General features: G+C 37.4%; 1 long non-coding RNA gene across 1 annotated transcript in view; it reads right to left on the minus strand.

Annotated features, from left to right (window-relative positions):
• Positions 1 to 12,708, minus strand: part of LOC132483155 (uncharacterized) — a 32,449-nt gene that overhangs the window by 11,901 nt on the left and 7,840 nt on the right. The window contains exons 2-3 of the long non-coding RNA XR_009531052.1: positions 10,664 to 10,785; positions 10,139 to 10,242 (exon numbers count right to left, since the gene is read on the minus strand). This is a non-coding gene — a long non-coding RNA (uncharacterized LOC132483155). The remainder of the gene's footprint in view (positions 1 to 10,138; positions 10,243 to 10,663; positions 10,786 to 12,708) is intronic.

Genomic DNA, 12,708 nt, shown 5'->3' on the forward strand with positions numbered 1-12,708 from the left:
TCATATCAGACAAAATGACTTTAAAACAAAGACTATTACAAGAGACAAAGAAGGACACTACATAATGATCAAGGGATCAATCCAAGAAGAAGATATAACAGTTATAAATGTTTATGCACCCAACATAGGAGCACCTCAATACATAAGGCAAATGCTAACAACCATGAAAGGAGAAATCGACAGTAACACAATAATATTAGGGGACTTTAACACCCCACTTACACCAATGGACATATCATCCAAACAGAAAATAAATAAGGAAACACAAGATTTAAATGACACAATAGACCTAATAGATTTAATTGATATTTATAGAACATTCCACCCAAAAGTGGCAGAATATACTTTCTTCTGAAGTGCACATGGAACATTATCCAGGATAGATCACATCTTGGGTCACAAATCAAGCCTCAGAAAATTGAAGAAAAATGAAATCGTATCAAGCATCTTTTCTGACCACAATGCTATGAGATTGGAAATCAATTACAGGAAAAAAACTGTAAAAAACACAAATACATGGAGGCTAAACAGTGCACTACTAAATAACCAAGAGATCACTGAAGAAATCAAAGAAGAAATAAAAAATGCATAGAAATAAATGAAAACGAGAACATAATGACCCAAAACCTGTGGGATGCAGCAAAAGCAGTTCTAAGAGGGAAGTTTATAGCAATTCAATCTCACCTCAAGAAACAAGAAAAGTCTCAAATAAACAATCTAACCTTACACTTAAAACAACTAGAGGAAGAAGAACAAGGAAAACCCAAAGTCAGTAGAAGGAAAGATCAGAGAAGAAATAAATGAAATAGACCCAAAGAAAACAATAGCAAAAATCAATAAACTAAAAGCTGGCTCTTTGAGAAGATAAACAAAATTGATAAACCCTTAGCCAGACTCATCAAGAAAAAAATGGAGAGGACACAAATCAATAAAATTAGAAATGAAAAAGGAGAAATCACAACTGACACTGCAGAAATACAAAGGATTATAAGAGACTACTACAAACAACTATATGCCAATAAAATGGACAACCATGAAAAAATGGACAAATTCTTGGAAAGGTACAATTTTCCAAGACTGAACCAGGAAGAATTAGAAAATATAAACAGACTTATCACAAGTAATGAAATTGAAACCGTAATTTAAAATCTTCCAACAAACAAAAGTCCAGGACCAGATGGCTTCACAGCTGAATTCTATCAAACATTTAGAGAAGAACTAACACCAATCCTTCTCAAACTCTTCCAAAAAATTTCAGAGGAGGAATACTCCAAAATTCACTCTACAAAGCCACCATCACCCTGATACCAAAATCAAAGATATCACAAAAAAAGAAAATTATAGACCAATATCACTGATGAACACAAATGCAAAAATCCTGAACAAAATACTAGCAAACAGAATCCAACAGCACATTAAAAGGATCATACACCATGATCAAGTGGGATTTATCCCAGGGATACAAGGATTCTTCAATATATGCAAATCAATCAATGTGATACACCACATTAACAAATTAAGGAATAAAAACCATATAATCATCTCAATAGATGCAGAAAAGCTTTTGACAAAATTCAACACTCATTTATGATAAAAACTCTCCAGAAAATGGGCATAGAGGGAACCTGCCTCAACATAATAAAGGCCATATATGACAAACCCATAGCAAGCATCATACTCAATGATGAAAAACTGTAAGCATTTCTACTAAGATCAGGAACAAGACAAGGATGTCCACTCCCACCACTCTTATTCACCATAGTTTTGGAAGTCCTAGCCAGAGCAATCAGAGAAGAAAAAGAGATAAAAGGAATAGAAGTTGGAAAAGAAGAAGTAAAACTGTCACTGTTTACTGGTGACATGATAGCATACATAGAAAATCCTAAAGATGCCACCAGAAAACTACTAGAACTAAACAATGAATTTGGTAAGGTTGCAGAATACAAAATTAATGAACATACATCTCTGGCATTCCTATACACCAACAAGGAAAAATCAGAAAGAGAAATTAAGGAAACATTCCCATTTGCCATTGCAACAAAAAGAATAAAATATCCAGGAATAAATCTGCCTAATGGGGTGAAAGACTTGTACTCAGAAAACTATAAAACACCGATGAAAGAAATCAAAGATGACATAAAGAGATGGAGAAATATACCATGTTCTTGGATTGGAAGAATCAATATTGTGAAAATGACTATACTACCCAAAGCACTCTACAGATTCAGTGCAATCCCTATCAAATTACCAATGGCATTCTTCACAGAATTAGAACAAAAAAAATTACAATTCATATGGAAACACAAAAGACACCGAATAGCCAAAGCAATCTTGAGAAAGAAAAACGGAGTTAGAGGAATCAGGCTCCCTGACTTCAAACTATACCACAAAGCTACAGTAATCAAGACAGTATGGTACTGGCACAAAAACAGAAATATGGATCAATGGTAAGGGATGGAATGCCCAGAGATAAACCCACGCACAAATGGGCACCTAATTTACAACAAAGGAGGCAAGAACATACAATGGAGAAAAGACAGCTTCTTCAATAAGTGGTGCTGGGAAAACTGGACAGCTACATGTAAAAGAATGAAATTAGGACACTACTTAACACCATACACACAAAAAAACTCAAAATGGATTAAAGACTTAAATGTAAGACCAGACACTATAAAACTCTTAGAGGAAAACATAGGAAAAACACTCTTTGACATAAACCACAGCAAGATCTTTTTGGACCCATCTCCTTGAGTAATGGAAATAAAAACAAAAATAAACAAATGGGACTTAATTAAACTTAAAAGCTTTTGCACAGCAAAGGAAACCATAAACAAAAGAAAAAGACAACCCTCAGAATGGGAGAAAATATTTGCAAATGAAACAACAGACAAAGGATTAATCTCCAAAATATACAAACAGCTCATTGAGCTCAATATCTATAAAACAAACAATCCAGTTAAAAAATGGGCAGAAGACCTAAATAGACATTTCACCAAGGAAGACATACAGATGGGCAAGAGGGACATGAAAAGATGCTCAACATCACTAATTATTAGAGAAATGCAAATCAAAACTACAATGAGTTATCACCTCACACCAGTTAGAATGGCCATTATCAAGAAATCTAGAAACAATAAATGCTGGAAAGGGTGTGGTGAAAAGGGAACCCTCTTTCACTGTTGGTGGGAATGTAAATTGATACAACCACTATGGAAAACAGTATGGAGGTTCCTTAAAAAACTAAAAATAGAACTACCATAGGACCCAGCAATCCCACTACTGGGCATATGCCCAGAAAAAAATATAATTCAAAAAGAGACATGTCCCACAATGTTCACTGCAGCACTATTTACAATAGCCAGGACATGGAAGCAACCTAAATGTCCATTGACAGATGAATGGATAAAGAAGATGTGGCACATATATACAATGGAATACTACTCAGCCATAAAAAGTAATGAAATTGAGCTATTTGTAGTGAGGTAGAGGGACCTAGAGTCTGTCATACAGAGTGAATAAGTCAGAAAGAGAAAAACAAATACCATATGCTAACGCATACATATGGAATCTAAAAAAAATTAAAAGTGGTACTGATGAACCTAGTTGCAGGGCAGAAATAAAGAGGTAGACATAGAAAATGGACTTGAGGACATGGCATGGGAGGGGGAAGCTGGGGCAAAGTGAGAGTAGCATTGACATATATACACTACTGAATGTAAAATAGTTGGCTGGTGGGAAGCAGCAGCATAGCATAGTGAGATCGGCTCAGTGCTTTGCCATGACCTAGAGGGATGGGATGGGGGGATGGGAGGGAGGCTTAAGAGGGAGGGGATATGGGGACATGTGTATGCATATGGCTGACTCGCTCTGTTGTGCAACAGAAACTAACACAGTATTGTGAAGCAATTATACTCCAATAAAGATCTAATAAAAAAATTTTTTTAATCACAGTAGCATACTACTGTTCACACTTTATGAGAAAAATATTTGTCAGAACAAAAAAGTTAAAAAATAAAAAATAAAGGTTATAACAACTTAAGTTCAATCACATACAAAAACTGCATAATTTAACATCTCCCCCCCCACACTTTATGTTATTGTTGTCACAATTTATATCTATGTATCTTTATTATTTTTTACATTTATTACATTTACATTTATGTTTACCAAAGTTTCATACTTTCTTATGCTATTATGCTGCTATTTAGCACACTTTCATTTCAACTTGAAGAATTCCCTTTAGCATTTCTTATAAAGTAGGTCTAGAAGTCATGAGTTCCCTCAGCTTTTATTTGGGAAAATCTTTCTCTCTCCTTCATTTCTAAAGGACAGTTTTGCTGAACAGAGTATTCTTGGTTGGCTTTTTTTTTTCTTTCAGCATTTTGAATATATCATTCTACTCTCTTCTGGCCTGCAAGGTTTCTGCTGAAAAATCCACTGATAGTCTTATATGTGACAAGTTACTTTTTTTTTATTGCTTTCAAAATTCTCTTTGTCTCTGACTTTTGACAATTTGATTACAATGTGTCTCAGTGTGGATTTCTTTGGATTTATCTTAATCTTTTTTGGGGGGGCGGGGTGCTTCTTGGATCTGGACATCCATTTCCTTCCCCAGATTTGGGAAGTTTTCAGATATTATTTCTTTTAATAAGCTTTCTGGTCCTTTCTCTCCCCATCTCTTCTCTTTCTGGGACTCTCATAATGTGTATATTAATCTATTTGATTATCCTATAAGTCCCCTAAGCCCCTTAAGCTTTCTTCACTCTCTTCCATCCTTTCTTTTTTTCCTCCTCTGACTGAATTATTTCCAATAATGACTTGTCTTTGAGTTTGTTGATCATTTCTTCTGCTCTTGAACCCCTCTAGTGAATTTTTCAGTTCAATCATTGTGTTCTTCTGTTCCATGATTTCTGTTTGGTACTTTCAAATATTTTCTGTGTCTTTGCTGAAGCTCTCACATTGTTCATGCATTTTTTTCCTGACCTCAGTAAGCATCTTTTTTTTTTTTTAATGTTGGGGGTAGGAGTTTTTATTAATTAATTAATTAATTTTTGCTGTATTGGGTCTTTGTTTCTGTGAGAGGGCTTTCCCTAGCTGTGGCAAGTGGGGGCCACTCTTCATCGCGGTGTGCGGGCCTCTCACCATCGCGGCCTCTCTTGTTGCGGAGCACAGGCTCCAGAGGCACAGGCTCAGTAGTTGTGGCTCACGGGCCTAGCTGCTCCATGGCATGTGGGATCTTCCCAGACCAGGGCTAGAACCCGTGTCCCCTGCATTAGCAGGCAGATTCTCAACCACTGTGCCACCAGGGAAGCCCTCAGTAAGCATCTTTATGAAAGTTATTTTGGATTCTCTGTCAGGTAAATATATAACTCCATTTAATTAGGGTTGGTTTCTGGAAATTTATCTTGCTCTTTTGTTTGGAAAACCTTTGCCTAATTCTTCATTTTCCTTGTCTCTCTATATTGGTGTATGTGCATAGACAAAGTAGGCACCTCTCCCAGTCCTCATGGACTGGCCCTATACAAGAGAAGACTCCCATCAGTCAGCCCTTCCAGAGATTCTGGGGACCTGTACCACCGTTTTCCCTCTCCAAGAAGAAGCAGGAAGTTACAGCTTTGTCCACTTGCTCTGTGCTGTGCCAGGGGTAGCAAATGTATCTATTAGCCCAAACCACAGCCTATCTCCATTCTCCCCTAAGCAGCTAGATTGCATCAGATCTATCAGAGTTCCAAGACTGGCAAGACAGATTCTAGTTCTTTGGTCAACCCCAGAGAAGTTGGTGCTCTATACACATGGATCTACTCTTTCCCTCCCAAGGGGTAGATGAGAGCTAGAATTTTTCATCTGTTCACTCTATCCTGAGCAGGAAAAAGGATCTATGACATCTACCAGCCCAAGCCTCTGTCTCTATTCTCTCTTGGGTGGCTAGACTGTACCAGACCCCCCAGAGTTCCAAGAACTGCAAAACAGAAGCCAGTCCTCTGGGGAGCCCCCTTTGAAAAGCTGGGGTGCTGGATACACAAACCAATGCCTTCCCCTTCCTGGGAGAAGCTGGGAGCTATGGGGTCTCTTCCTGATTATATGGCACTATGCTGGGGGCAGGGGTGATAGTGAGAAGGTGTCCTGAATCTCCCTATTGGCTTAGGTGAGCCTGGTTTTGCACTCACCCAGGGTACAAGAAACTTTCGTTTAATTTCTGGATTTCTCACAAAGTGAATTTGCTCATGAACTGTTGCTGAATTGGTGTGTTTGTTTGCAGGGGAAGAAGGGTCCAGGGCTTCCTACTTTGCCATCTTGCTGATGTCACTCCTGAAAATTTTTAATGTATAGATTTTTCTGAAGTCATAAAGTTTTGGGGAAAACTTTACAAAGGAAAAAACTCTTTAAAATCTGTGACATTTACTCACTTACAAAGATTATTTCTAAATTTATGAGTTATATTCACAGGAATATGTCAATCAGTACTTCAGAGACCATTGTTTATAAGTCATATAAAATTTGCAAAAAACATTTTTCTATTTTTAAAGAGAGCCAAAAATTAATAGTAGTCATGAAAAATAAAAAAAACTGGTTAGATATGTTTTTAAAGCAATGCTAAATGTAGACATAACTGTGAAGAAATATTATTTCATTGAATCTTCATTTAATATATAGTAATTTACTTCAGGTGAGAATAAAAATGTTACCAAGGACTCTATCAGACTACCGTGGCATTTTCCAGGCTTCAATTTCAAACATTTCTAGACTCTCCTAAAGACAATAGAAATGCTAGCATAGTAATAATGGGCCTGTAAGTGGCAGGCAGGCAGTTTATTACTTTGAAAAATAATCTTATTAATAAGCTTCCTGGAAAAGAACAGTTAATAATACTATACAAACAGAAGTCTACTTTAAAGGTTTTGAATTTTAGGATGTCAGTGATTTAGCTATTTATGTGTAAATAAACATATTCTACTGGACACAAAAGAGATAATAGCACAAAAATTTATCTTTCTAAAGGTTAGTTCAAAATCTATTTTAAAAATATATTTCTTATGCAACTCAAAACTACAATGAGGTATCACCTCACACAGGTCAGAATGGCCATCATTAAAAAGTCTGCAAATAGATGTTTAGAAAACCAAACACCTATCTGTAAAAGAATGAACTTAGAACATTCTCTAATATCATATACAAAAATAAGCTCAAAATGGATTAAAGACCTAAACGTGGACTTCCCTGGTTGTGCAGTAGTTAAGAATCCGCGTGCCAGTGCAGGGGACACGGGCTTGATCCCTGGTCCGGGAAGATCCCACATGCCGTGGAGCAACCAAGCCCGTGCACCACAACTACTGAGCCTGTGCTCTAGAGCCCAGGAGCCACAACTACTGAACCCACATGCCACAACTACTGAAGCCCGCGTACCTAGAGCCCAGGATCCACAAAAAGAGAAGCCACTGCAATGAGAAGCCTGCACACCACAACGAAGAGTAGCCCGCACACCACAATGAAGAGTAGCCCCTGCTCACCGCAACTAGAGAAAGCTCACACATAGCAACAAAGTTCCAGTGCAGCAACGAGGCCCAACGCAGCCAAAAATAAATAAATAAAACAAATAATTTTTTTAAAAAAAGACATAAATGTAAGACCAGATACTATAAGACTCCTAGAGGAAAACATAGGCAGAACACTCTTTGACATAAATCACAAAAATATTTTTTTGCATCCATCTCCTAAAGTAATGGAAATAAAAACAAAAATAAACAAGTGGAACCTAATTAAACTTAAAAGCTTTTGCTCAGCAAAGGAAACCATAGACAAAATGAAAAGATAACCTATAGACTGGGAGAAAATATTTGCAAATGATGTGAACAAGGGATTAATTTCCAAAATATGCAAACAATTCATACTGCTTAATATCAATAAAACAAACAACCCAATCAAAAACTGGGCAGAATACCTAAATAGACATTTCTCCAAAGAAGACATACAGATGGCCAACAGACACATGAAAAGATGCTCAATATCGGTATTAGAGAAATGCAAATCAAAACTACAATGCGGTATCACCTCACACCAGTCAGAATGGCCATAAAAAGTCTACAAATAATTAATGCTGGAGAGTGTGGAGAAAAGGGAACCCTCCTACACTATTGGCAGGAATGTAAATTGGTGCAGCCACACTGGAAACCAGTAAGGAGCTTCCTTAAAAACCAAAAATAGAGTTACCATATGATCCAGCATTACCACTCCTGGGCATATATCTGGAAAAAAACTCTAATTCAAAAAGATACATGCACCCCAATGTTCATAGCAGCACTATTTACAATAGCCAAGACATGGAAGCAACCTAAATGTCCATTGACAGATGAATGCATAAAGAAGATGTGAGATATATATATGTAGATATATAGATATATATAATACTCAGCCAGAAAAAAGAATGAAATAATGTGATTTGCAGCAACATGGATGGCCTATGTTTTATCATATTAAGTGAAGTAAGTCAGACAAAGGCAAATATCATATGATATTACTTATATGTGGAATCTAAAATATGATACAAATGAACTTATTAACAGAGCAAAAATAGACTCACAGACATAGAAAACAAACTTATGGTTACCAAAGGGGAAAGGGGTGGGATAAATTAGGAGTTTGGAATTGGCAGATGTAAGCTACTATGTATGAAATAGATAAACAACAAGGTCCTACTGTATAGCACAGGGAACTATATTCAGTATCTTGTAATAAAATATAAGAGAAAAGAATATGAAAAAGAATATATATACATATATATATAACTAAATCACTTTGCTGTACACCTGAAACTAACACACATTGTAAATTAACTATACTTCAATAAAAAATAAAATAAATAAAAAATATATTTCTTCCCAATGCTTGGTCAACAACCAGTGAACTACATGTTAAATAATGGCAAACACTCAATGAATTATAAAAATTATACTTGATTTTTCATTAAGAATTATAATTAATGGAAAGTATATCAAATGAAAAGATAAAGCGTTGAATTTTTCAAAATTGAGAACTATACAAGTGGTACAGTAAATTCTCATCAGTTGTTAGGGAATGATATGTGACAGATAACTGAAGATTCTACTTAGTTGTCCAAACTTTATAGCTTCTAACTAAATGCAATCTTAATTATTAATATAAGCCTAGCTGCAGGAAATAAATGCTTATGAAGACTGCTTGAGAGACATGATAACCTGAATATTACCTGTTGCAGGAACAGGGCCATCAGAAAGTTTTCTATGTAGATTGTATTTAGAGTTACATTAATGGATGGGCCAGAAGATCCAGTCTAAAGGTACTAAGGCATTATTGGAAATGTAATGCATTAGAGAAAATTGTATTCACCAAAACTTCTCTCAGAAATTAAGGTAGGAAGGCATACTCTGAAGAGCCATTTGGGGTGGGGCATGAGACCCCAAATGAACGTGCTCCAGTAACCATACAGTTGCTAAACTGCCTCCAAACCAGGGCAAGTGCTGTTAAAAGAGCATGTATGACTGATTCACTTTGTTATAAAGCAGAAACTAACAAAAAAAAAAAAAAAAAAAAAAAAGAGCATGCTTTGTTTCGAGGAGGCAGTGTGGGGCAAGAGCTCAGATGTTCAGGATAAAAGAGAGACTAACCTGCCAACTTCCTTCTAGCGTCCCAGGAAGTTTAATGGGGAACCAATTAATAGTAACCTGACTAGCCATTCACATGCCCTTGGTTCACCTCAGAAAGCATTATTTATTCCTTACAGAACTGCCTTTACTTAATAATGTTTGGAGTCATAGGTATACTATAAGAAACAGTCACATGAAACACAATATTCTATTGCAAAATTAAGAGCAAAGGATGCTTTTCATAAGATCCACAATAAGTCATTTGGGAAACAACTGCTTTGTTTTTATCTTAAGGACATTATGCAACTTGCAACTGAGCATGTTTTCCCTTTTGCGTTGGATGCTAGGAAATTTAAGGGCCAGATTTGCCATCCCAGTCTTGAAATTGTACAAGCTGAGTATATACTTCTCTTTTTCTTATTTCTAGCTTCTATTTTCTTGGCTATTTTTTTCTTTTACTTGTACTCCTCCAATTTTTTATTTCAATCTTCCATATTATGAAAATATTTGAAAATTACCTCTATTCCTTTATAACACTAGTTGGAGTTTCTGGTTCCAGCACCTCTTCACTTCCTCTTGGTTTATTCCCTCATTTTGATAGAGCACCCCCTCCAGTAGCTTCCTGAGACAAAGCGAAATGAGAAGTAATTTTTTGAGGTCTTGCTTATTTGAAATTATCTTATTCCACCTTCACACTTGATAGTTTAGCTGGTCACAGAAAATTCTTTTTTGCGTGCTAACTGGGCAAGGAAAAGTGGCTTTTTTGTTTGTTTCATTATGTTCAAAATTTAGCTACTCTAATACTATCATACTGATTAAATTATCAGAACAGAGAAATAACTCTGAACCACTTATCTGAACCTTAATACTATGTAATATATAAAAATTAACACTGTATGAAAAGAAACTTTAGAGTTCTGGCTTTATTTTTCCAAAACATTTGGATACCTATTTTTCTATGTTGTTTAACTTCCTTACTCTTTTCTCTTTTTTATTATAGATGTCATGTGACAAGATGGTGTATATAGGACAATATTACTCACTTTTTTGGTATTTTGCTCCCTGTTGACTCATTCATTCATCATTCAATAAACATCTCTCTCTTTCTCAATTTCCCCATCTTGTTTCCTTTCTCTTCTCCATTGCCACTCTTTCTTTCCTCTCTCTGAGAAAAATCCAAAAAATGAAGACCCGTAATTAGCCAAAAGACAAATTAGGAGAGTAATTATTCCCTTGAGCCCATAGGTCAGATCCAGCCACCTGCATCTGCATTCTTTTTTTTTTAATTAATTAATTTTATTTTTTTTGGTTGCACTGTTAGTTGTGGCACGCAGGGTCTTCACTGAGGCATGCGGGATCTTTCCTTGCGGTGCGTGGGCTCTGTAGTCGTGGTACGTGGGCTCCAGGGTGCATGGGCTCTGTAGTTTGCAGCACGCGGGCTCTCTAGTTGAGGTGTGCGAGCTCAGTAGTTGTGGCACATGGGCTTAGCTGCCCCATGGCATGTGGGATCTTAGTTCCCCAAACAGGGATTGAACCCCCATCCCCTGCATTGGAAGGCGGATTCTTTACCATTAGACCTCCAGGGAAGTCCCTGAATCTTCATTTTTTTAAAGCTTTTATGTATTTTATTTTTTTGGCTGTGTCGGGTCTTAGTTGCAGCATGCAGGATCCTCATTGAGGCACGCGGGATCTTTTGTTGAGGTGCACAGGCTTCTCTCTAGTTGTGGCGTGCAGGTTCTCTCTCTCTAGTTGTGGCACGCAGGCTCCAGGGCATGTGGGCTCTGTAGTTGTGCATGTGGGCTCCAGGGCGAGTGGGCTCTGTAGTTGTGGTGTGTGGGCTCCAGAGCGTGTGGGCTCTGTAGTCTGCGGCACGCGGGCTCTCTTGTTGAGGCACACAAGCTCAGCAGTTGTGGCATGCAGGCTTAGCTGCCCTGTGGCATGTGGGATCTTAGTTCCCCGACCAGGGACAGAACCCCCATCCCCTGCACTGGAAGGCAGATTCTTTACCACTGGACCACCAGGGAAGTCCCCACATCTGCATTCTTAAAGACAATTCTCTCCTCTACATGGACAGCTGTAGTATCTGACTTAAAAATAACTTCTGAAGATTTCAACTATAAAGAATTGGGCTCAACACCTCTAATTATTAGAGAAATGCAAATCAAAACTACAGTGAGGGGCCTCCCTGGTGGCGCAGTGGTTGAGAGTCCGCCTGCCGATGCAGGGGATACGGGTTCGTGCCCCGGTCTGGGAGGATCCCATATGCCGCGGAGCGGCTGGGCCCGTGAGCCATGGCCGCTGGGCCTGCGCGTCCGGAGCCTGTGCTCCGCAGCGGGAGAGGCCACAGCAGTGAGAGGCCCACATACCGCAAAAAAAAAGAAAGAAAAAAAAAAAAACTACAGTGAGGTATCACCTCACACCAGTCAGAATGGCCATCATCAAAAAGTCTACCAACAATAAGTGCTGGAGAGGATGTGGAGAAAAGGGAACCCTCCTACACTGTGTTGGTGGGAATGAAAATTGGTGCAGCCACTATGGAGAACAGTATGGAGCTTCCTTAAAAAACTAAAAATAGAGTTAGCATATGATCCAGCAATTCCACTCCAGGGCATATATCTGGAAAAGACAAAAACTCTAATTCGAAAATATGCATGCACCCCAATGTTCACAGCAGCACTATTTACAATAGCCAAGACATGGAAACAAGCCAAATGTCCATTAACAGATGAATGGATAAAGAAGATGTGGTGTGTGTATATATATATATACATATATATATATAATATATATATATATATTCACATATACACACACAATGGAATATTACTCAGCCATAAAAAGAAGGAAATAGTGCCATTTGCAGCAACATGGATGAACCCAGAGATAATCATACTAAATGAAGCAAGTCAAACAGAGAAAGACAAATATTACATGATATCACTTATATGTGGAATCTAAAATATTATACACACACACACAAAAACTAAAATATGATACAAATGAACTTATTTACAAAACAAAAACAGACTCACAGACATAGAAAACAAACTTATGGTTACCAAAGGGGAAGGTAGTCGAGGGATAAATT

This window comes from Mesoplodon densirostris, chromosome 2, assembly GCF_025265405.1.
Source record: "Mesoplodon densirostris isolate mMesDen1 chromosome 2, mMesDen1 primary haplotype, whole genome shotgun sequence".
NCBI lineage: Eukaryota > Metazoa > Chordata > Mammalia > Artiodactyla > Ziphiidae > Mesoplodon > Mesoplodon densirostris.